Below are 21,684 nucleotides of genomic sequence, written 5' to 3'. Positions count from 1 at the left end.
CATAGAAAATAGGTGCAGGAGTAGGCCATTCAGCCCTTCTAGCCTGCACCACCATTCAATGAGTTCATGGCTGAACATGCAACTTCAGTACCCCATTCCTGCTTTCTCACCATACCCCTTGATTCCCCTAGTAGTAAGGACTTCATCTAACTCCTTTTTGAATATATTTAGTGAATTGGCCTCAACTACTTTCTGTGGTAGAGAATTCCACAGGTTCACCACTCTCTGGATGAAGAAATTCCTCCTCATCTCGGTCCTAAATGGCTTACCCCTTATCCTTAGACTGTGTCCCCTGGTTCTGGACTTCCCCAACATTGGGAACATTCTTCCTGCATCTAACCTGTCTAACCCCGTCAGAATTTTAAACGTTTCTATGAGGTCCCCTCTCATTCTTCTGAACTCCAGTGAATACAAGCCCAGTTGATCCAGTCTTTCTTGATAGGTCAGTCCCGCCATCCCGGGAATCAGTCTGGTGAACCTTCGCTGCACTCCCTCAATAGCAAGAATGTCCTTCCTCAGGTTAGGAGACCAAAACTGTACACAATACTCCAGGTGTGGCCTCACCAAGGCCCTGTACAACTGTAGCAACACCTCCCCTGCCCCTGTACTCAAATCCCCTCGCTATGAAGGCCAACATGCCATTTGCTTTCTTAACCGCCTGCTGTACCTGCATGCCAACCTTCAATGACTGATGTACCATGACACCCAGGTCTCGTTGCACCTCCCCTTTTCCTAATCTGTCACCATTCAGATAATAGTCTGTCTCTCTGTTTTTACCACCAAAGTGGATAACCTCACATTTATCCACATTATACTTCATCTGCCATGCATTTGCCCACTCACCTAACCTATCCAAGTCGCTCTGCAGCCTCATAGCATCCTCCTCGCAGCTCACACTGCCACCCAACTTAGTGTCATCCGCAAATTTGGAGATACTACATTTAATCCCCTCGTCTAAATCATTAATATACAGTGTAAACAGCTGGGGCCCCAGCACAGAACCTTGCGGTACCCCACTAGTCACTGCCTGCCATTCCGAAAAGTCCCCATTTATTCCTACTCTTTGCTTCCTGTCTGACAACCAGTTCTCAATCCATGTCAGCACACTACCCCCAATCCCATGTGCTTTAACTTTGCACATTAATCTCTTGTGTGGGACCTTGTCGAAAGCCTTCTGAAGGTCCAAATATACCACATCAACTGGTTCTCCCTTGTCCACTCTACTGGAAACATCCTCAAAAAATTCCAGAAGATTTGTCAAGCATGATTTCCCTTTCACAAATCCATGCTGACTTGGACCTATCATATCACCTCTTTCCAAATGAGCTGCTATGACATCCTTAATAATTGATTCCATCATTTTACCCGCTACCGATGTCAGGCTGACCGGTCTATAATTCCCTGTTATCTCTCTCCCTCCTTTTTTAAAAAAGTGGGGTTACATTGGCTACCCTCCACTCCATAGGAACTGATCCAGAGTCAATGGAATGTTGGAAAATGACTGTCAATGCATCCACTATTTCCAAGGCCACCTCCTTAAGTACTCTGGGATGCAGTCCATCAGGCCCTGGGGATTTATCGGCCTTCAATCCCATCAATTTCCCCAACACAATTTCCCGACTAATAAGGATTTCCCTCAGTTCCTCCTCCTTACTAGACCCTCCGACCCCTTTTATATCCGGAAGGTTGTTTGTGTCCTCCTTAGTGAATACCGAACCAAAGTACTTGTTCAATTGGTCTGCCATTTCTTTGTTCCCCGTTATGACTTCCCCTGATTCTGACTGCAGGGGACCTACGTTTGTCTTTACTAACCTTTTTCTCTTTACATATCTACATATCTGTTTCTTGTGTTTTCCTTCAACCACTGTCTGCCCCACCTGTGACAGACTGTAATTCCCGTATTGGACTCTTCAGTCACCCGAGAACTCAGTGTTAGTGCGGAAGTCGGTCTTCCTCGGTTCCTAAAGGCTGCCTGAGAAGAGGTTGGTGCCCCAGGGAAGTTGGTGCCGAGGGGGAGGGTGGGGGTTGGTGCCGGGGGGGGGGGGGAATGCTGGTGCCCGGGGGGGGGGATGCTGGTGCCGGGGGGGGGGGGATGCTGGTGCCAGGGGGGGGGGGGGGGGGAGTTGGTGCCCGGGGGGGGGGGGGGGAATGCTGGTGCCCGGGGGGGAGGATGCTGGTGCCGGGGGGGGAGTTGGTGCCCGGGGGGGGGATGCTGGTGCCGGGGGGGGGGGATGCTGGTGCCCGGGGGGGTGGGGGTTGGTGCCGGTGGGGGGGATGCTGGTGCTCGGGGGGGGTGGGGGTTGGTGCCGGGGTGGGGGGATGCTGGTGTCCGGGGGGGTGGGGGGATGCTGGTGCCCGGGGGGGGTGGGGGTTGGTGCCGGGGGGGGGGAAAGCTGGTGCCCGGGGGGGGTGGGGGTTGGTGCCGGGGGGGGTGGGGGGGGGGGAAGTTGGTGCCCGGGGAGGGTGGGGGTTGGTGTCGGGGGGGGATGCTGGTGCCCGGGGGGGAGGGGGAGTTGGTGCCCAGGGGGGATGCTGGTGCCGGGGGGGGGGGGGGAAGTTAGTGCACGGGGGGGTGGGGGTTGGTGCCCGGGGGGGGGGGGGGTTGGTGCCGGGGTGGAGGGAGTTGGTGCCCGGGTGGGGTGGGGGTTGGTGCCCGGAGGGGGGGGGGGGTTGGTGCCTGGGGGGGGGTTGGTGCCGGGGGTGGTAGGGGTTGGTGCCCGGGGGTGGGGGGGGGTTGGTGCCGGGGGGGGGAGGGAGTTGGTGCCCGGGGGGGGGGGTGGGGGGGAGTTGATGCCCGGGGGGGTGGGGGTTGGTGCCGGGGGGGGGGGGATGCTGGTGCCCGGGGGGGGTGGGGTTTGGTGCCGGGGGGGGATGCTGGTGTCCGGGGGGGTGGGGGGATGCTGGTGCCCGGGGGGGGTGGGGGTTGGTGCCGGGGGGGGTGGGGGTTGGTGCCCGGGGGGGGGGTGGGGGGTGGTTGGTGCCGGGGGGGGGGGGGGAGTTGGTGCCCGGGGAGGGTGGGGGTTGGTGCCAGGGGGGTGGGGGTTGGTGCCCGGGGGGGGGGGGGGGGGGGTTGGTGCCGGGGTGGAGGGAGTTGGTGCCCGGGGGGGTGGGGGTTGGTGCCTGGGGGGGTGGGGGGGGTTTGTGCCGGGTGTGGTAGGGGTTGGTGCCGGGGGGGGGTGGGGGTTGGTGCCGGGTGGGGGGAGTTGGTGCCCGGGCGGGGGTGGGGGTTGGTGCCCGGGGGGGGGGGGTGGGGGGGGGTTGGTGCCGGGGGGGGGGAGGGAGTTGGTGCCCGGGGGGGGGGGTGGGGGGGAGTTGATGCCCGGGGGGGTGGGGGTTGGTGCCGGGGGGGGGGGGGTGCTGGTGCCCGGGGGGGTGGGGGTTGGTGCCGGGGGCGGGGGGATGCTGGTGCTCGGGGGGGAGGGGGTTGGTGCCGGGGGGGGGGATGCTGGTGCCCGGGGGGGGTGGGGGTTGGTGCCGGGGGGGGTGGGGGTTGGTGCCCGGGGGGGGGTGGGGGTTGGTGCCCGGGGGGGGGTGGGGGGTGGTTGGTGCCGGGGGGGGGGGGGGGGGAGTTGGTGCCCGGGGAGGGTGGGGGTTGGTGCCTGGGGGGGTGGGGGGGTTTGTGCCGGGTGTGGTAGGGGTTGGTGCCGGGGGGGGGTGGGGGTTGGTGCCGGCGGGGGGGGTGGGGGTTGGTGCCGGGGGGGGGTGCGGGTTGGTGCCGGGGGGGGGGATGTGGGATGCTGGTGCCGGGGGGGGTGATGCTGGTGCCCGGGGGGGGGGGGGGTTGGTGCCGGAGGGGGGGGGAGGGAGATGCTGTTGCGCTGGGGGGGTGGGGGTTGGTGCCGGGGGGGGGGGGGGGGGGGGGGAGATGCTGGTGCGCTGGGGGGGTGGGGGTTGGTGCCGGGGGGGGGCGAGTTGGTGCCCGGGGAGGGTGGGGGTTGGTGCCGGGGGGGGGGGATGCTGGTGCGAGGGGGGGATGCTGGTGCCCGGGGGGGGGGGGGATTGGTGCCCGGGGGGGATTGATGCCGGGGGGGGGTGGGGGTTGGTGCCGGGGGGGTGGGGGGGGGGGAGTTGGTGCCCAGGGAGGGTGGGGGTTGGTGCCGGGGGGGGATGCTGGTGCCCGGGGGGGGAGGGGGAGTTGGTGCCCAGGGGGGATGCTGGTGCCGGGGGGGGGGGGGGAAGTTAGTGCACGGGGGGGTGGGGGTTGGTGCCCGGGGTGGGGGGGGGTTGGTGCCGGGGTGGAGGGAGTTGGTGCCCGGGTGGGGTGGGGGTTGGTGCCCGGAGGGGGGGGGGTTGGTGCCTGGGGGGGGGTTGGTGCCGGGGGTGGGGGGGGGTTGGTGCCGGGGGGGGGAGGGAGTTGGTGCCCGGGGGGGGGGGTGGGGGGGAGTTGATGCCCGGGGGGGTGGGGGTTGGTGCCGGGGGGGGGGGGGTGCTGGTGCCCGGGGGGGTGGGGGTTGGTGCCGGGGGCGGGGGGATGCTGGTGCTCGGGGGGGAGGGGGTTGGTGCCGGGGGGGGGGATGCTGGTGCCCGGGGGGGTGGGGGTTGGTGCCGGGGGGGGGGGATGCTGGTGCCCGGGGGGGTGGGGGTTGGTGCCCGGGGGGGGGGTGGGGGTTGGTGCCCGGGGGGGGGGTGTGGGGTGGTTGGTGCCGGGGGGGGGGGGGGGGGAGTTGGTGCCCGGGGAGGGTGGGGGTTGGTGCCAGGGGGGTGGGGGTTGGTGCCCGGGCGGGGGTGGGGGTTGGTGCCCGGGGGGGGGGGTTGGTGCCGGGGTGGAGGGAGTTGGTGCCCGGGGGGGTGGGGGTTGGTGCCTGGGGGGGGGGGTTGGTGCCGGCGGGGGGGGTGGGGGTTGGTGCCCGGGGGGGGGGGGTTGGTGCCCGTGGGGGGGGGGGGTTGGTGCCCGGGGGGGGGGAATGCTGGTGCCCGGGGGGGGTGGGGGTTGGTGCCCAGGGGGGTGGGGGTTGGTGCCGGGGGGGGGTTGGTGCCCGGGGAGGGGGGGGGGGGAGGTAGGTGCCCGGGGGGGTTGGTTGGTGCCGGGGGGGGGGGATCCTGGTGCCCGGGGGGGGTGGGGGTTGGTGCCCGGGGGGGGTGGGGGTTGGTGCCGGGGGGGGGGGTTGGTGCCCGGGGGGGGTTTGGGTTGGTGCCGGGGGGGGGGGGGGGTTGATGCCCGGGGGGGGGTGGGGGTTGGTGCCCGGGGGGGGTGGGGGGGGGGTTGGTGCCGGGGTGGAGGGAGTTGGTGCCCGGGGGGGTGGGGGTTGGTGCCTGGGGGGGTGGGGGGGGTTTGTGCCGGGTGTGGTAGGGGTTGGTGCCGGGGGGGGGTGGGGGTTGGTGCCGGGTGGGGGGAGTTGGTGCCCGGGCGGGGGTGGGGGTTGGTGCCCGGGGGGGGGGGTGGGGGGGGGTTGGTGCCGGGGGGGGGGGAGGGAGTTGGTGCCCGGGGGGGGGGGTGGGGGGGAGTTGATGCCCGGGGGGGTGGGGGTTGGTGCCGGGGGGGGGGGGGTGCTGGTGCCCGGGGGGGTGGGGGTTGGTGCCGGGGGCGGGGGGATGCTGGTGCTCGGGGGGGAGGGGGTTGGTGCCGGGGGGGGGGATGCTGGTGCCCGGGGGGGGTGGGGGTTGGTGCCGGGGGGGGTGGGGGTTGGTGCCCGGGGGGGGGTGGGGGTTGGTGCCCGGGGGGGGGTGGGGGGTGGTTGGTGCCGGGGGGGGGGGGGGGGGAGTTGGTGCCCGGGGAGGGTGGGGGTTGGTGCCTGGGGGGGTGGGGGGGGTTTGTGCCGGGTGTGGTAGGGGTTGGTGCCGGGGGGGGGTGGGGGTTGGTGCCGGCGGGGGGGGTGGGGGTTGGTGCCGGGGGGGGGGTGCGGGTTGGTGCCGGGGGGGGGGATGTGGGATGCTGGTGCCGGGGGGGGTGATGCTGGTGCCCGGGGGGGGGGGGGGTTGGTGCCGGAGGGGGGGGGAGGGAGATGCTGTTGCGCTGGGGGGGTGGGGGTTGGTGCCGGGGGGGGGGGGGGGGGGGGGGGAGATGCTGGTGCGCTGGGGGGGTGGGGGTTGGTGCCGGGGGGGGGCGAGTTGGTGCCCGGGGAGGGTGGGGGTTGGTGCCGGGGGGGGGGGATGCTGGTGCGAGGGGGGGGGGGGATGCTGGTGCCCGGGGGGGGGGGGGGATTGGTGCCCGGGGGGGATTGATGCCGGGGGGGGGTGGGGGTTGGTGCCGGGGGGGTGGGGGGGGGGGAGTTGGTGCCCAGGGAGGGTGGGGGTTGGTGCCGGGGGGGGATGCTGGTGCCCGGGGGGGGAGGGGGAGTTGGTGCCCAGGGGGGATGCTGGTGCCGGGGGGGGGGGGGGGAAGTTAGTGCACGGGGGGGTGGGGGTTGGTGCCCGGGGTGGGGGGGGGTTGGTGCCGGGGTGGAGGGAGTTGGTGCCCGGGTGGGGTGGGGGTTGGTGCCCGGAGGGGGGGGGGTTGGTGCCTGGGGGGGGGTTGGTGCCGGGGGTGGGGGGGGGTTGGTGCCGGGGGGGGGAGGGAGTTGGTGCCCGGGGGGGGGGGTGGGGGGGAGTTGATGCCCGGGGGGGTGGGGGTTGGTGCCGGGGGGGGGGGGGGTGCTGGTGCCCGGGGGGGTGGGGGTTGGTGCCGGGGGCGGGGGGATGCTGGTGCTCGGGGGGGAGGGGGTTGGTGCCGGGGGGGGGGATGCTGGTGCCCGGGGGGGTGGGGGTTGGTGCCGGGGGGGGGGGATGCTGGTGCCCGGGGGGGTGGGGGTTGGTGCCCGGGGGGGGGGTGGGGGTTGGTGCCCGGGGGGGGGGTGTGGGGTGGTTGGTGCCGGGGGGGGGGGGGGGGGAGTTGGTGCCCGGGGAGGGTGGGGGTTGGTGCCAGGGGGGTGGGGGTTGGTGCCCGGGCGGGGGTGGGGGTTGGTGCCCGGGGGGGGGGGTTGGTGCCGGGGTGGAGGGAGTTGGTGCCCGGGGGGGTGGGGGTTGGTGCCTGGGGGGGGGGGTTGGTGCCGGCGGGGGGGGTGGGGGTTGGTGCCCGGGGGGGGGGGGGTTGGTGCCCGTGGGGGGGGGGGGTTGGTGCCCGGGGGGGGGGAATGCTGGTGCCCGGGGGGGGTGGGGGTTGGTGCCCAGGGGGGTGGGGGTTGGTGCCGGGGGGGGGTTGGTGCCCGGGGAGGGGGGGGGGGGGAGGTAGGTGCCCGGGGGGGTTGGTTGGTGCCGGGGGGGGGGGGATCCTGGTGCCCGGGGGGGGTGGGGGTTGGTGCCCGGGGGGGGTGGGGGTTGGTGCCGGGGGGGGGGGTTGGTGCCCGGGGGGGGTTTGGGTTGGTGCCGGGGGGGGGGGGGGGTTGATGCCCGGGGGGGGTGGGGATTGGTGCCCGGGGGAGGTGGGGGTTGGTGCCCGGGGGGGGTGGGGATTGGTGCCCGGGGGGGGTGGGGATTGGTGCCCGGGGGGGGTGGGGGTTGGTGCCCGGGGGGGGTGGGGGTTGGTGCCCGGGGGGGGTGGGGATTGGTGCCCGGGGGGGGGCGGGGATTGGTGCCCGGGGGGGTGGGGGTTGGTGCCCGGGGGGGGGGGTTGGTGCCCGGGGGGGTGGGGATTGGTGCCCGGGGGGGTTGGGGGTTGGTGCCGGGGGGGGGGGGGGGATGCTGGTGCCCGGGGGGGGGGGGTTGGTGCCCGGGGGGGGTTGGTGCCCGGGGGGGGGTGGTTGGTGCCGGGGGGGGTTGGTGCCCGGGGGGGGTGGGGATTGGTGCCCGGGGATTGGTGCCCGGGGGGGGGTGGGGGTTGGTGCCCGGGGGGGGGGGGTTGGTGCCCGGGGGGGGGATTGGTGCCCGGGGGGGGGTGGGGGTTGGTGCCCGGGGGGGGGGGTTGGTGCCCGGGGGGGGTTGGTGCCCGGGGGGGGGTGGTTGGTGCCGGGGGGGGTTGGTGCCCGGGGGGGGTGGGGATTGGTGCCCGGGGATTGGTGCCCGGGGGGGGGTGGGGGTTGGTGCCCGGGGGGGGGGGGTTGGTGCCCGGGGGGGGGTGGGGGTTGGTGCCCGGGGGGGGGGGGGTTGGTGCCCGGGGGGGGGATTGGTGCCCGGGGGGGGGTGGGGGTTGGTGCCCGGGGGGGGGGGTTGGTGCCCGGGGGGGGGTTGGTGCCCGGGGGGGGGGGTTGGTGCCCGGGGGGGGGGCGGGTTAGTTCCCGAGGGGGGAAGTTAGTGCACGGGGGAAGTTGCAAAACTCCAGGCCACAAGCACAGCGCTCTCAACCAACCCCACTGGCGGGACTCCCGAACGTGCTGCCCGAAGCCGCGCACGCGGGGTCCGTTCGGGTTGCAGGCACGTGATCTACCGCGACGTCATTGGTCGCCTTGGGAACCGAGCGAGAGAGAGCCCGGGTTTGCAGCCCCCTCCCGGGACCGGGAAACGGTGGCACCGGGAGAGGGAGCCCGACAGCCCGACAGCCCGGGGCCCGCTGCCTGACCACCCGCTGTAAGTAAACACTTGCATTTCTTGCTGAGGTTACTCCCGCTGTCTGTAAAGGCGGGTTTAAAGTAGAGAAGCTGCAGCCTGGGCCCAGCACCTGGCACTTTACAGATTCATTCACCTGAGCTTAAAGAAGTTGGAAAGTTGGCCACATCAGACTTCCGCGAGAATCAACAGAGGAACAAGATAAACAAATAATAATGGGTACTCTATATCTCCCCTCCATTCTCCGGGATTTCTGATGTCTAATTTATATATAAAGTTAGAAAATGGATAGGTCCTCTTAAAATAGACAAAGCACCTGGACAACACAAGAGCAAGAGGATAACTCAGGAAAGAGTAGGACAAAATGGTGCTGTGTGTGTGGGGGCAGAGCATAGGGTAAGGTATGTAATGAATACTTTGCGGCTGTCTTCACAAAAGAGGGGGACAATGCTGACTATGTTAAGGAGGAAGAGAGTGAAATATTGGATGGGATAAACCTAGTAAGAGAGGAATTGTTAAGGGGTTTAGCATCTTTGCCAGGACTGGATGAAATATATCCTAGGCTATTAAAAGAAGTAAAGGATGAAATTGCGACGGCTCTGGCCATCCTTTTCCAATCCTCCCTGGCGACAGGAATGGTGCCACAGGATTGGAGAACTGCTAACGTTGTGCCATTGTTTAAAAAGGGAGGAAAGGATAAACCGAGTAATTACAGGCTGGTTAGTTTAACCTCGGTGGTGGGTATTTAGGGAAGGTCGTGTCTGACTAACGTGATTTAATTTTTTGAGGAGGGTCAAAAAGGGCAGTGCAGTTGATGTAGTCTACATGGATTTTAGCAAGGCTGATCAAAAAAGTAAAAGCCCATGGGATCCAAGGGAGAGTGGCAAATTGGATCCAAAATTGGCTCATTGGCAGGAAGCAAAGGGTAATGTTGATGGTTGTTTTTGCGACTGGAAGGCTGTTTCCAGTGGTGTTCCACAGAGCTCAGTACTCTGTCCCTTGCTTTTTGTAGTGTGTATATATTAATGACTTAAAAGTATGGGACATGGTGATGAAATTTTCAGATGATGCAAAAATTGGCCATGTGGTTGACAGAGAGGCGAAAAGCTTTAGACTGCAGGAAGATATAGATGAACTGGTCAGTTGGGCGGAAAAGGGAATTCGATACGGAAAAGTGGAAGGTAATGCATTTGAGGGGGGACAACAAGGTGAGGGGAATACACAATAAATGGGAGGATACGGAGCGGTGTGGAATGGAGAAATAGAGGGATTTTTGAGTGTATGTCCACATATCCTCAAAGGTAGCAGGACAAGTCAATAAGGGAGTTAAAAAGGCATACGGAATGCTTGCCTTTATTAGTCGAGGCATAGAATATAAAAGCAGGGAGGTTATGCTTGAACTGTTTAAAAAAAAACACTGGTTAGACCACAGCTAGAGTACTGCGTGCAGTTCTGGTCACTACATTACAGGAAAGTGATCGCACTAGAGAGAGTGCAGAAGAGATTTACGAGAATATTGCCAGAAATGGGAAATTTTAGCTATGAGGAAAGATTGGATAGGCTGGGGTTGTTTTCTTTGAAACCGAGGAGGCTATAGGGAGGTTAAATTGAGGTGCATAAAATTGAGGGGCACAGATGGTGGATAAGAAGGACTTGTCTCCTTTAGCGGAGGGGTCAATAATCAGAGGGCATAGATTTAAAGTCGTTGGTAGAAGGATTGGAGGAGAGATGAGGAAAAACATTTTCAACCAGAGGGTGGTGGGGGTCTGGAACTCGCTGCCTGAAAGGGTGGTAGAGGCAGAAACCCTCACCACATTTTAAAAAGTACTTGGATGTGGATTTAAAGAGCCCTGACCTACAGGGCTATGGACCTAGTGTTGGAAGGTGGGATTAGGCTGGGTAGCTCTTTTCCCACTGACATGGACAAGATAGGCTGAATGTCCGCCTCCTTCTGTGTCATGATTTTTTATAATGATGATGAAAGGAGCTGCTCGCAAAATTATTGACCTTTTATGAAATCTTCATAAGTTTGAGATATTCCTGAGATTTGGAATGTTGTTAAAGCATTTAATAGACTACAAAGGAATAATCCAGAAAATTTAACACCAGTAGTAGGGAGAATCATTGAAATGATTTGAAGGGATCTAGTGGGTGAATGCTTTGAAAAATGTAAATTGTTAAAGAACAGTCAGTGTGGATTTAAGAAGAGTTCTTTTTCAAAAATATTACTTCATGTAGAAGCAGGAGTGTTGTGGAGCATCTGTGTGATTATAAGGCATATATTCATTTTTAATTTCTAATGACCAGTATATGCTAGTTATTGAATTGCTCAAAACGCTGGTACAAGTTGGACCTCTTTTTGGTCCGGAAATATCCGTGGTTCGGCATTAGTTGGGCCTGAGGGAGAGAAGGGTTTATTTTCTTTTAAAGTTTTGCAGCCTGTGAGTTTGAAATGCAATCTGTGAGTTTTGCAGTCTGAAGTTATCTGTGCCATCTCAGTGAGTGTTGCAATGTGTTATCTCTGCAATCTGAGTGCACAATGTGCTGTCTGGGGGCTGTGCCATGGGTCTGTAACTTTAAATGGTGTTTCAGAAAGCGGGCTCGGTTGCTGCTGCGGTGTGTGTGTGGCGATTGGCTGGGAACGGCTATCAGTGAGTGTATGCGTGGGTGCTGAGGGAGCCGCCCACAAGCTGCTAGCGTGTGCGTGCACAGGAGCCTGGGCGCTGCCTAGGCTAGGTGTGATCTCCTGTGGTTCGGAAAATTCTCTGTTTCTGCACCGGTCAGGTTCCGAGGGTGCCGGACTACAGAGGTCCAACCTGTATACATTTGACATGCAATCGTTAGAACTTGATTTTGAAATCTAAATTCATTGTTCCCTCCTGGTATCCATGGCCTTCTTGTGAAATACCTCTCTCTGCCTTGTGGGCTGTGTTCAGTAGGTGTGTGTTTGTGGGCACTGATCAATCAGTCATAATACCGAATCAGGTTTTTGCAGTGTTTGAAATTTGTTTCTGGAGGACTTTTTTCAAGCAGTTGGGTATGATTTGCAGTTAAATTACTTTTTTTTTTATCATCTCATCTTGAATTTCTTCCCTGCAACCAAAGTTCAGCCGCTGACTATTGCCCTGCAGTGATAAACCCAAGGTTTTATGTCAAAGGCCGGTTGCAGCACTTGACCTTTGCAGTGCATGCCACCTCTGTGTCCAACTTTCATCCTGTCAGCCAATGCCAACTGCTGCTCTCGACCATTACCCTGCAGCCAGCTCCTGTTGCCGGCCATTTTTCTGCAGGCCAAGATATTTTTTACAGTGGGGTACCAGAGCAGAAAAGAGGGAGTGAATTGGGAGAGGTGGCTAAAAGCAAGATTAAAGAGGTGGGTCTTGTGGTGGTGAGAGAGGGAGCATGGTGGCAGGGTTTGGAAGCGAATGCAGGGGTATGATAACATAAGGCTGTGCCAGTGCTAGAGCAGTCAAAGGAGAGGAGACACACACAACAGGTCAGAATCAACATTTTCAGAAAACAGCATAATCAGATTTTGCATACCGTGGACATATATGCAAGTCCTTTTTTATTAGAGGTAGATTAGTTACATGAATAGCTTGGTTGATGGCACCGTATGTAAAATTTCCAAGTTTTCATATGATTCCAAAGTAAGAATCAATACAACCAGATAAAAGTAACTAGGCCAGTGGGTGGGAGTTGGTGTTCAATTTGAATAAGTGTAAATGAATTGGCATAGGAGCATTTCAGTTAAAGAAGAGAGTATTGTTAAAAGGAGCAAGTTGATCTGGTAAAAATTCTGGAAAAACAATGGCTGGATTCATGATTCTGTCTGGTATAGTTTAAAAGTACAAAGATGCTGGAATAAAAGCAGAGAATGCTGGAAATCTCAGTGGGTCAAGCAACATCTGTGGAGAGAGAAACCGAGTTAACGTTTCAGGTCAATGACCCTTCGTCAATAGTTCGAAATGTAACAGATGCTGGGTTGCACTCAAGAATAAAGTACAAATGAAATTGGGGTGTTACTGTATATGATGATCAAACACTCTGGAATGCTGCTCACCTGATAATGGGAATCGGGTGAGAAAGTGGAGTTGAGATTGAAGATCGGCCATGATCTTATTGAATGGCGAGGCAGGCTGAATGGGCCATATGGCCTATTCCTTCTCCATATTCTTATAATGCAGAGTATTATCACCCTGGCGCAAGATGAGAAATCAAGACTATTTGGGGATTCCTAAATCTAAGTCATGATATATAGGGAAGGAAAGCTGGACATAGAAACATAGAAAATAGGTGCAGGAGTAGGCCATTCGGTCCTTCGAGCCTACACAGCCATTCAATAAGATCATGGCTGATCATACCCTCAGTACTCCTTTCCTGCTTTCTCTCCATACCCATTGATCCACTTAGACGTAAGGGCCATATCTAACTCCCTCTTGAATACATCCAGTGAACTGGCATCAACAACTCTCTGCGGCAGGGAATTCCATAGGTTAACAGCTCTCTGAGTGAAGAATTTTCTCCTCATCTCAGTCCTAAATGGCCTACCACTTATCCCAAGGCTATGTCCCCTGGTTCTGGACTTCCCCAACATTGGGAACATTCTTTCCACATCTAACCTGTCCAATCCTGTCAAAATCTTATACGTTTCCATGAGATCCCCTCTCATCCCTCCAAACTCCAGTGAATAAAGGCCCAGCCGATCCAGTCTCTCCCCATATGACAGCCCAACCATCCCTGGAATCAGTCTGGTGAACACTCGCCGCACCCCCCCAACAGCAAGAACATCCCTCCCTGATTAGGAGACCAAAACTGAACACAATATTCCAGGTGAGGCCACACTAAGGTCCTGTACAACTGCAGTAAGACCTCCCTGCTCCCATACTCAAATCCCCTAGCTATGAAGGCCAACATACCATTTGCCGCCTTCACCGCCTGCTGTACCTGCATGCCCACTTTCAGTGACTGATGAACCATGACACCCAGGTCTCGTTGCACCTCCCCTTTTCCTAATCTGCCACCATCCAGATAATATTCTGCCCTCGTGTTTTTGCCCCCAAAATGGACAACCCCACATTTATCCACATTATACTGCATCTGCCATGCATTTGCCCACCCACCTAACCTGTCCAAGGCACCCTGCAGCCTCTTAACTTCCTCCTCACAGCTCACACCGCCAACCAGTCTAGTGTCATCAACCTGGGGGCCAAGTGAGATCAGACAGTATGTAACCCGGGGGCCCAGTGAGATCAGACAGTGTGCAACCCGGGGGCCCAGTGAGATCAGACAGTGTGCAACCCGGGGGCCCAGTGAGATCAGACAGTGTGTAACCCGGGGGCTCAGTGAATTCAGATGGTGTGTAAGCCGGGGGCCCAGTGAGATCAGACAGTGTGTAACCCGGGCTCCCAGTGAGATCAGACAGTGTGTAACCCAGGGAGAATGGGACTAGTGAGGTCAGCTTGTAACCGGGGGCCCAATGAGATCAAACAGTGTAACCGGGAGACGATGGGACCAGTGAGATCAGACAGTGTGCAACCCAAGGGCCCAGTGAGATCAGACAGTGTGTAACCCGGGGGCCCAGTGAGATCAGACAGTATGTAACCCGGGCTCCCAGTGAGATCAGACAGTGTGTAACCCAGGGGCCCAGTGAGATCAGACAGTGTGTAACCCGGGGGCCCAGTGAGATCAGACAGTATGTAACCCGGGAGCCCAGTGAGATCAGACAGTGTATAACCCAGGGGCTCAGTGAGATCAGACAGTGTGTAACCCAGGGGCCCAGTGAGATCAGAGAGTGTGTAACCCAGGGGCTCAGTGAGATAGAAACATAGAAACATAGAAAATAGGTGCAGGAGTAGGCCATTCGGCCCTTCTAGCCTGCACCGCCATTCAATGAGTTCATGGCTGAACATGCAACTTCAGTACCCCATTCCTGCTTTCTCGCCATACCCCTTGATCCCCCTAGTAGTAAGGACTACATCTAACTTCTTTTTGAATATATTTAGTGAATTGGCCTCAACTACTTTCTGTGGTAGAGAATTCCACAGGTTCACCACTCTCTGGGTGAAGAAGTTTCTCCTCATCTCGGTCCTAAATGGCTTACCCCTTATCCTTAGACAGTGACCCCTGGCTCTGGACTTCCCCAACATTGGGAACATTCTTCCTGCATCTAACCTGTCTAAACCCATCAGAATTTTAAACGTTTCTATGAGGTCCCCTCTCATTCTTCTGAACTCCAGTGAATACAAGCCCAGTTGATCCAGTCTTTCTTGACAGGTCAGTCCCACCATCCCGGGAATCAGTCTGGTGAACCTTCGCTGCACTCCCTCAATAGCAAGAATGTCCTTCCTCAGGTTAGGAGACCAAAACTGTATACAATACTCCAGGTGTGGCCTCACCAAGGCCCTGTACAACTGTAGCAACACCTCCCTGCCCCTGTACTCAAATCCCCTCGCTATGAAGGCCAACATGCCATTTGTTTTCTTAACCGCCTGCTGTACCTGCATGCCAACCTTCAATGACTGATGTACCATGACACCCAGGTCTCGTTGCATCTCCCCTTTTCCTAATCTGTCACCATTCAGATAATAGTCTGTCTCTCTGTTTTTACCACCAAAGTGGATAACCTCACATTTATCCACATTATACTTCATCTGCCATGCATTTTCCCACTCACCTAACCTATCGAAGTCGCTCTGCAGCCTCATAGCATCCTCCTCGCAGCTCACACTGCCACCTAACTTAGTGTCATCTGCAAATTTGGAGATATTACATTTAATCCCCTCGTCCAAATCATTAATGTACAATGTAAACCACTGGGGCCCCAGCACAGAACCTTGCGGTACCTCACTAGTCACCGCCTGCCATTCTGAAAAGTACCCATTTACTCCTACTCTTTGCTTCCTGTCTGACAACCAGTTCTCAATCCATGTCAGCACACTACCCCCTATCCCATGTGCTTTAACTTTGCACATTAATCTCTTGTGTGGGACTTTGTCGAAAGTCTTCTGAAAGTCCAAATATACCACATCAACTGGTTCTCCCTTGTCCACTCTACTGGAAACATCCTCAAAAAATTCCAGAAGATTTGTCAAGCATGATTTTCCTTTCACAAATCCATGCTGACTTGGACCTATCATGTCACCTCTTTCCAAATGCGCTGCTATGACATCCTTAATAATTGATTCCATCATTTTACCCACTACCGATGTCAGGCTGACCGGTCTATAATTCCCTGTTTTCTCTCTCCCTCCTTTTTTAAAAAAGTGGGGTTACATTGGCTACCCTCCACTCGATAGGAACTGATCCAGAGTCAATGGAGTGTTGGAAAGTGACAGTCAATGCATCCGCTATTTCCAAGGCCACCTCCTTAAGTACTCTGGGATGTAGTCCATCAGGCCCTGGGGATTTATCGGCCTTCAATCCCATCAATTTCCCCAACACAATTTCCCGACTAATAAGGATTCCCCTCAGTTCCTCCTCCTTACTAGACCCTCTGACCCCTTTTATATCCAGAAGGTTGTTAGTGTCCTCCTTAGTGACTACTGAACCAAAGTACTTGTTCAATTGGTCCGCCATTTCTTTGTTCTCTGTTGTGACTTCCCCTGATTCTGACTGCAGGGGACCTACGTTTGTCTTTACTAACCTTTTTCTCTTTACATATCTATAGAAACTTTTGCAATCCGTCTTAATGTTCCCTGCAAGCTTCTTCTCATACTCCATTTTCCCTGCCTTAATCAAACCCTTTGTCCTCCTCTGCTGAGTTCTAAATTGCTCCCAGTCTCCGGGTTCGCTGCTATTTCTGGCCAATTTGTATGCCACTTTCTTGGCTTTAATACTATCCCTGATTTCCCTTGATAGCCACAGTTGAGCCACCTTCCCTTTTTTATTTTTATGCCAGACAGGAATGTACAATTGTTGTAGTTCATCCATGCGGTCTCTAAATGTCTGCCATTGCCCATCTACAGCCAACCCCTTAAGTATCATTCGCCAATCTATCCTAGCCAATTTACGCCTCATACCTTCAAAGTTACCCTTCTTTAAGTTCTGGACCATGGTCTCTGAATTAGTGAGATCAGTGAGATCAGGCAGTGTGTAACCCAGGGGCCCAGTGAGATCAGACAGTGTGTAACCCGGGGGCCCAGTGAGATCAGACAGTGTGTAACCCGGGAGCCCAGTGAGATCAGACAGTGTGTAACCCGGGGGCCCAGTGAGATCAGACAGTGTGTAACCTGGGGGTGGGCCCAGTGAGATCAGAGAGTGTGTAACCCAGGGGCCCAGTGAGATCAGACAGTGTGTAACCCGGGGGCCCAGTGAGATCAGACAGTGTGTAACCCGGGGGCCCAGTGAGATCAGACAGTGTGTAACCCATGGGGGGGGGGCCCAGTGAGATCAGACAGTGTGTAACCCGGGGGCCCAGTGAGATCAGACAGTGTGTAATCCGGGGGCCCAGTGAGATCAGACAGTGTGTAACCTGGGGGTGGGCCCAGTAAGATCAGACAGTGTGTAACCCGGGGGGGGGGGCAGTGAGATCAGGCAGATCGGACCCATTTGAAGTTTTGAATTTGGAAAGTACCAGAGGATACAGGTCTACAGATTAGAAAGGAGTAAGAAGAGAAGTGGGGCAGAATTTTCTTACACGAGGTGACAGACTTGCACAATAAGTTATCAGAGAAGCCCAGTAAAGTAGACACCATGACTGTGTTCAAGAGGCATGTGCTGAGGGGGATTCAAGAGCAACGATAAGGTAGTAGTTGGGGTTGAGAATCAGAAAGGGGCAGATTGATTGTACTTTTCCTGGTTAGAAAGTTACTCTGTTATCGCCCTTTTAATATGTTGCTATTCTTTGAAATAACCTCAACAAATCACGCTCAATAATACTGTTGTGTATTCGGGATGGTGCAGCGGCTGTGCCTGGCGATTTGGGCTGTCGTTTAAATGGCCTCACATTGAACCTGAGTTTTGTTTATATTCAAACTTGTTAACATTGTCTCGGAAGCAGAGGACCTTTTATAGTGCACTCTGGGGGGCCAAGTTTCGGCCTGCGTTGCTCCTGTTTTTTTGGAGCAACTGGTTTGGAATGGAGTATCTTAGAAATTTGAATTCTCAGCATTTAGTTTGCTCCAGTTCTAGTCAGTTAGAACAGTTTCACTTTGGAACAGAATTTTTTTTTCAAAAGGGGGCGTGTCCGGCCACTTACGCCTGTTTTCAAAGTTTAGGCAGTGAAAACTTACTCCAAACTAACTTAAAATGGAGTAAGTGAAGATTTTTGTACGTTCGAAAAAACCTTGTCTACACTTTAGAAAATTAGGCATAGGGAATGGGGGGTGGTGGGGGTTTAAAGGGAAGTTTACAAACATTAAACACTTCAGTTTTACAAATAAAGAGCCATCATCAATAATAAATGATAAATACATCAATAAGTCAACCAATAAATCAATCAAAAAAATTAATAAAAAATAATTTAAAAAAAAAATCAATAAATAAAACATTTTCTACTTACCGACTGCAGCACCGGGAGTTCTCCAACTGCGTGCTGGGACGGTCCCCCAGTGTGTCTCTGTCAGTGTCTCTATCTCTCTGTCTGTCTGTGTGTGTGTCTCTCTCACTCTTCTGACAGCAAGGGGGAGGGAGAAGGGGGCAGGGGGAGGGGGAGAAGGGGTGTGGGTGGGGAGAAGTGGGGGGGGAGGGGGAGGGAGAGGATGGGGGATGAGGGGGAGGGAGAGGATGGGGGATGAGGGGGAGGGAGAGGATGGGGGATGAGGATGAGGGGGAGGGAGAGGATGGGGGATGAGGGGGAGGGAGAGGATGGGGGATGAGGGGGAGGGAGAGGATGGGGGATGAGGGGGAGGGAGAGAGGATGGAGGAGGGGAGGGAGAGAGGAAGGAGAGAGGAGGAGGGAAGGAGAGGAGGAGGAGGAGGAGGAGAGGGAAGGAGAGAGAGAGGAGGGAAGGAGAGAGAGAGGAGGGAGGGAGGGAAGGAAGGAGAGAGGACGTAGGGAAGGAGGGAAGGAAGGAGAGAGGAGGGAGGGAGGGAAGGAGAGGGGGGGGGGCAGGGAGAGAAGGAGGCTGAACGGCCGGGTTCAAGACCTCGAGCTGGATTTACAGATAGGTGGCGTCGGGTCTTGGAGGTCCGGGCGGGGGAGGGGAGGGGAGGGTGGGTAGAGAGTCGCAGAGATCCGGGGGGGGAGCCTTATTTACGCAGCCCCAGTGAGGCCATTCGGCCAGGGCTAGGGGCTGCGTGCTTCGGGCCCCTCCCACAGTTTTGGGCGCCTGGAGCTACTGCACATGCGCGCCCACTGTAGCGCGCATGTGCAGAGGTCCCGGCACTGTTTTTAGCGCAGGGACTTGGCTCTGCTCCCAACAGCTCGTGCTGCGCTGTGCCCAGCTGCAGAAGACCTGCAGGGAGCCGGAGAATAGGTAAGTTTTTTTTTTAGTCGCACTTTCTGGCGTGAAAAAAGGGCGTCCAGGTCAAAACGGCGCAGCCCGAAACTTGGGCCCTAAGAGTGGCAAAGGGAAGAATACGCGAGAGATCTTGCCTGACTTACTAAAGCATATCTTTTATTGGCCACTGAGAAGTGGCAGGAGTGACCACGGGTAAATCTTCAACCCTTAGCCAACTTTCTGTTTAATCAATTTTGAAGTGGGAGGAAGGTAGCAGAAAGGTCATGAAATAGTCAAATAAATGATGCACACTGTAATATGTTACAGCATTAAGCAAAATGTCCTCAATCACTGGGAACATAAAGGAATGTTCGGTAAGCATTTCCAGCATTCAGGCCGTTCTGTTTGGCACTTAGAACAATGGGACCGAGTGAATAAATAGCTCCGGTTTGTACCAACATGCAACTTGGATTTGTATTGTAAACAGTATGAAATGAGTAAATGTTTGTACAAAAAGCCAGAAGGCTCCAGTGTGATGAATGGACTCACTGGAGCTGGTCATGCAGAAATAACACTTCAGTTGGTGGCTGTTTTTAATAAACCATCCTCTGATCAAACAAGCAAGGGAGTTTGGGTTCATGTTTTTTCATTGAGTAATGATTATTGCTGAAACAATATTCCCTGAGCTATACGTTTATCAGAAAACTACAGCATTAGATTAGAAACGTTCCTTTGGGTTCTCTCATTGAATACAATGGGAGGAAAAGAGAGCATTGTGTTTAAAGCTTGTCCTTGTTTTTATGCAGTTCACTATTGTGTTGGAGGCTGGGGTGCGGGGGAGGAAAATGCTGTATAATTGTTCATGTCGCTGATTCATGCAGCACAAACTACAGTTCGCCAAATACGAGTGAAGAACTGAAATTTGGTAAAGTTGAAAAATAATTGTAACACCTTTATTGAAATTCATTATAAAATATTCTTAAGGACTTTGGTGACATTTGAATTTTTAAAATTCATTCATGGAATGTGGGCATCACTGGCAAGGCCAGTGCAGCCACGGTGCACCAGTGGTGGAGGGAGTGAATGTTGAAGGTGGTGGATGGTGTGGATCAAGCGGCTGCTTTGTCCTGGATGGTGTCGAGCTTCTCGAGTGTTATTGGAGCTGCACTCATCCAGGCAAGTGGCGAGTATTCCATCACACTCCTGACTTCTGCCTTGTAGATGGTGGAAAGGCTTTGGGGAATCGGGAGGTGAGACATTTACTGCAGATTACCCAGCCCTCAACCTACTCTTGTTGCCACAGTATTTATGTGGCTGGTGCAGTTAAGTTTCTGGTCAATGGTGACTCCCAGGCTGTTGATGCAGGATTTGGCAGGTAATGCTGTTGAATATCATGGGGAGGTGGTTAGACTCTTGCTTTTTGGAGATAGTCATTGCCTGGCAATGACTTGTGTGGTGCGAATGTTACTTGCCACTTATCAGTCCAAGCCTGAATGTCGTCTAGGTCTTGCTGCATGCGGGTATGGACTGCTTCATTATCTGAGGAGTTGCGAATGGAACTGAACACTTCAATCATCAGCGAACATCCCCACTTCTGACATGATGGAGGGAAGGTCATTGATGAAGCAGCTGAAGATGGTTGGGCCTAGGACACTGCCCTGAGGATGTCCTGGGGCTGGGATGATTGACCTCCAATAACCACAACCATCTTTCTTTGTGCTAGGTATGACTCCAGCCAGTGGAGAGTTTTCCCCTGATTCCCATTAACTTCAGTTTTGCCAGAGCTCCTTGATGCTATACTTGGTCAAATGCTGCGTTGATAAGCGCTGTCACTCTCACCTCACCCCTGAAATTCAGCTCTTTTGTCCATGTTTGGACCAGGGCTGTAATGAGGTCTGGAACCGAGTGGTCCTTGCGGAACCCAAACTGAGCATCGGTGAGTAAGTGTCGCTTGATAGCACTGTCGACAACACCGTCTATCAATTTTCTGATGTTTGAGAGTAGACTGATGGGGCGGTAATTGGCTGGATTGGATTTGTCCTGCTTTTTGTGGATATGACATACCTGGGCAGTTTTCCACATTGTCGGGTAGATGCCAGTATTGTAGCTGTACTGGAACAGCTTGGCTAGAGGCGCGGCTAGTTCTGGAGCACAAGTCTTCAGCACCACAGCCGGGATGTTGTCGGCCCATAACCTTTGCTGTATCCAGTGCGCTCAGCCGCTGCTTGATATCATGGAGTGAACTGAATTGCCTGAAGACTGGCTTCTGTGATGGTGGGGACCTCAGGAAGAAGCTGAGATGGATCATCCACTCGGCACTTCTGGCTGAAGATGGCTGAGAACACTTCAGCCTTGTCTTTTGCACTTGCGTGTTGGGTTCCGCCATCATTGAGAATGGGGATGTTCATGGAGCTGTTATTTGTTTAATTGTCCACCCCCCTTCATGACTGGATGTGGTAGGACTGCAGAGCTTTGATCTGATCCATTGGTTGTGGGATGACTTGGCTCTTGTGACAGGACCTTGCTGTTATTCACGTTGTAACTAATAGCAGATTGAGAACTAAATTCATCAGAGGAAATTCTCTGAAGAATATAAGGATGCATTGGAGAGGTTTCAGAGAAGAGCAGCAACACTGATGATTGTTGGCCTTCAGGCTTCTGATTATGGGAAAAACTTAGAGCTGAACTCCTTTTCATTTTGAGATAATCATTTTTGGGATAGGGTTACACAGTCAGATCTTCAGTGTAGAAAGGCATGGAAAATGCAAGCAAAGATTTAGCATCAATGGTAAACAGCAAATCAGACTTGAATAATGGGGCAGGGTTCAAAAATTATGTTCAACTCTCGTGACAAAATTATACAACTTGCACTCGGGAGATTAAATAAGTGGAGTAGAATCCAAGT

General features: G+C 56.3%; 1 protein-coding gene across 1 annotated transcript in view; it reads left to right on the top strand.

Annotated features, from left to right (window-relative positions):
- Nucleotides 1–8,302: 8,302 nt before the first annotated feature.
- The window catches only part of ubxn10 (UBX domain protein 10), a 34,959-nt gene continuing 21,577 nt past the window's right edge, over nt 8,303–21,684 (top strand). Inside the window, exon 1 of the mRNA XM_070861053.1 lies at nt 8,303–8,418. The gene's annotated coding sequence lies outside the window, so the exon portion shown is untranslated. The remainder of the gene's footprint in view (nt 8,419–21,684) is intronic.

Source organism: Pristiophorus japonicus, chromosome 18, assembly GCF_044704955.1.
Source record: "Pristiophorus japonicus isolate sPriJap1 chromosome 18, sPriJap1.hap1, whole genome shotgun sequence".
NCBI lineage: Eukaryota > Metazoa > Chordata > Chondrichthyes > Pristiophoridae > Pristiophorus > Pristiophorus japonicus.
The sequence above is the reverse complement of the archived record's forward strand: the minus strand, read 5'-3'. Positions and strand labels throughout refer to the sequence as shown.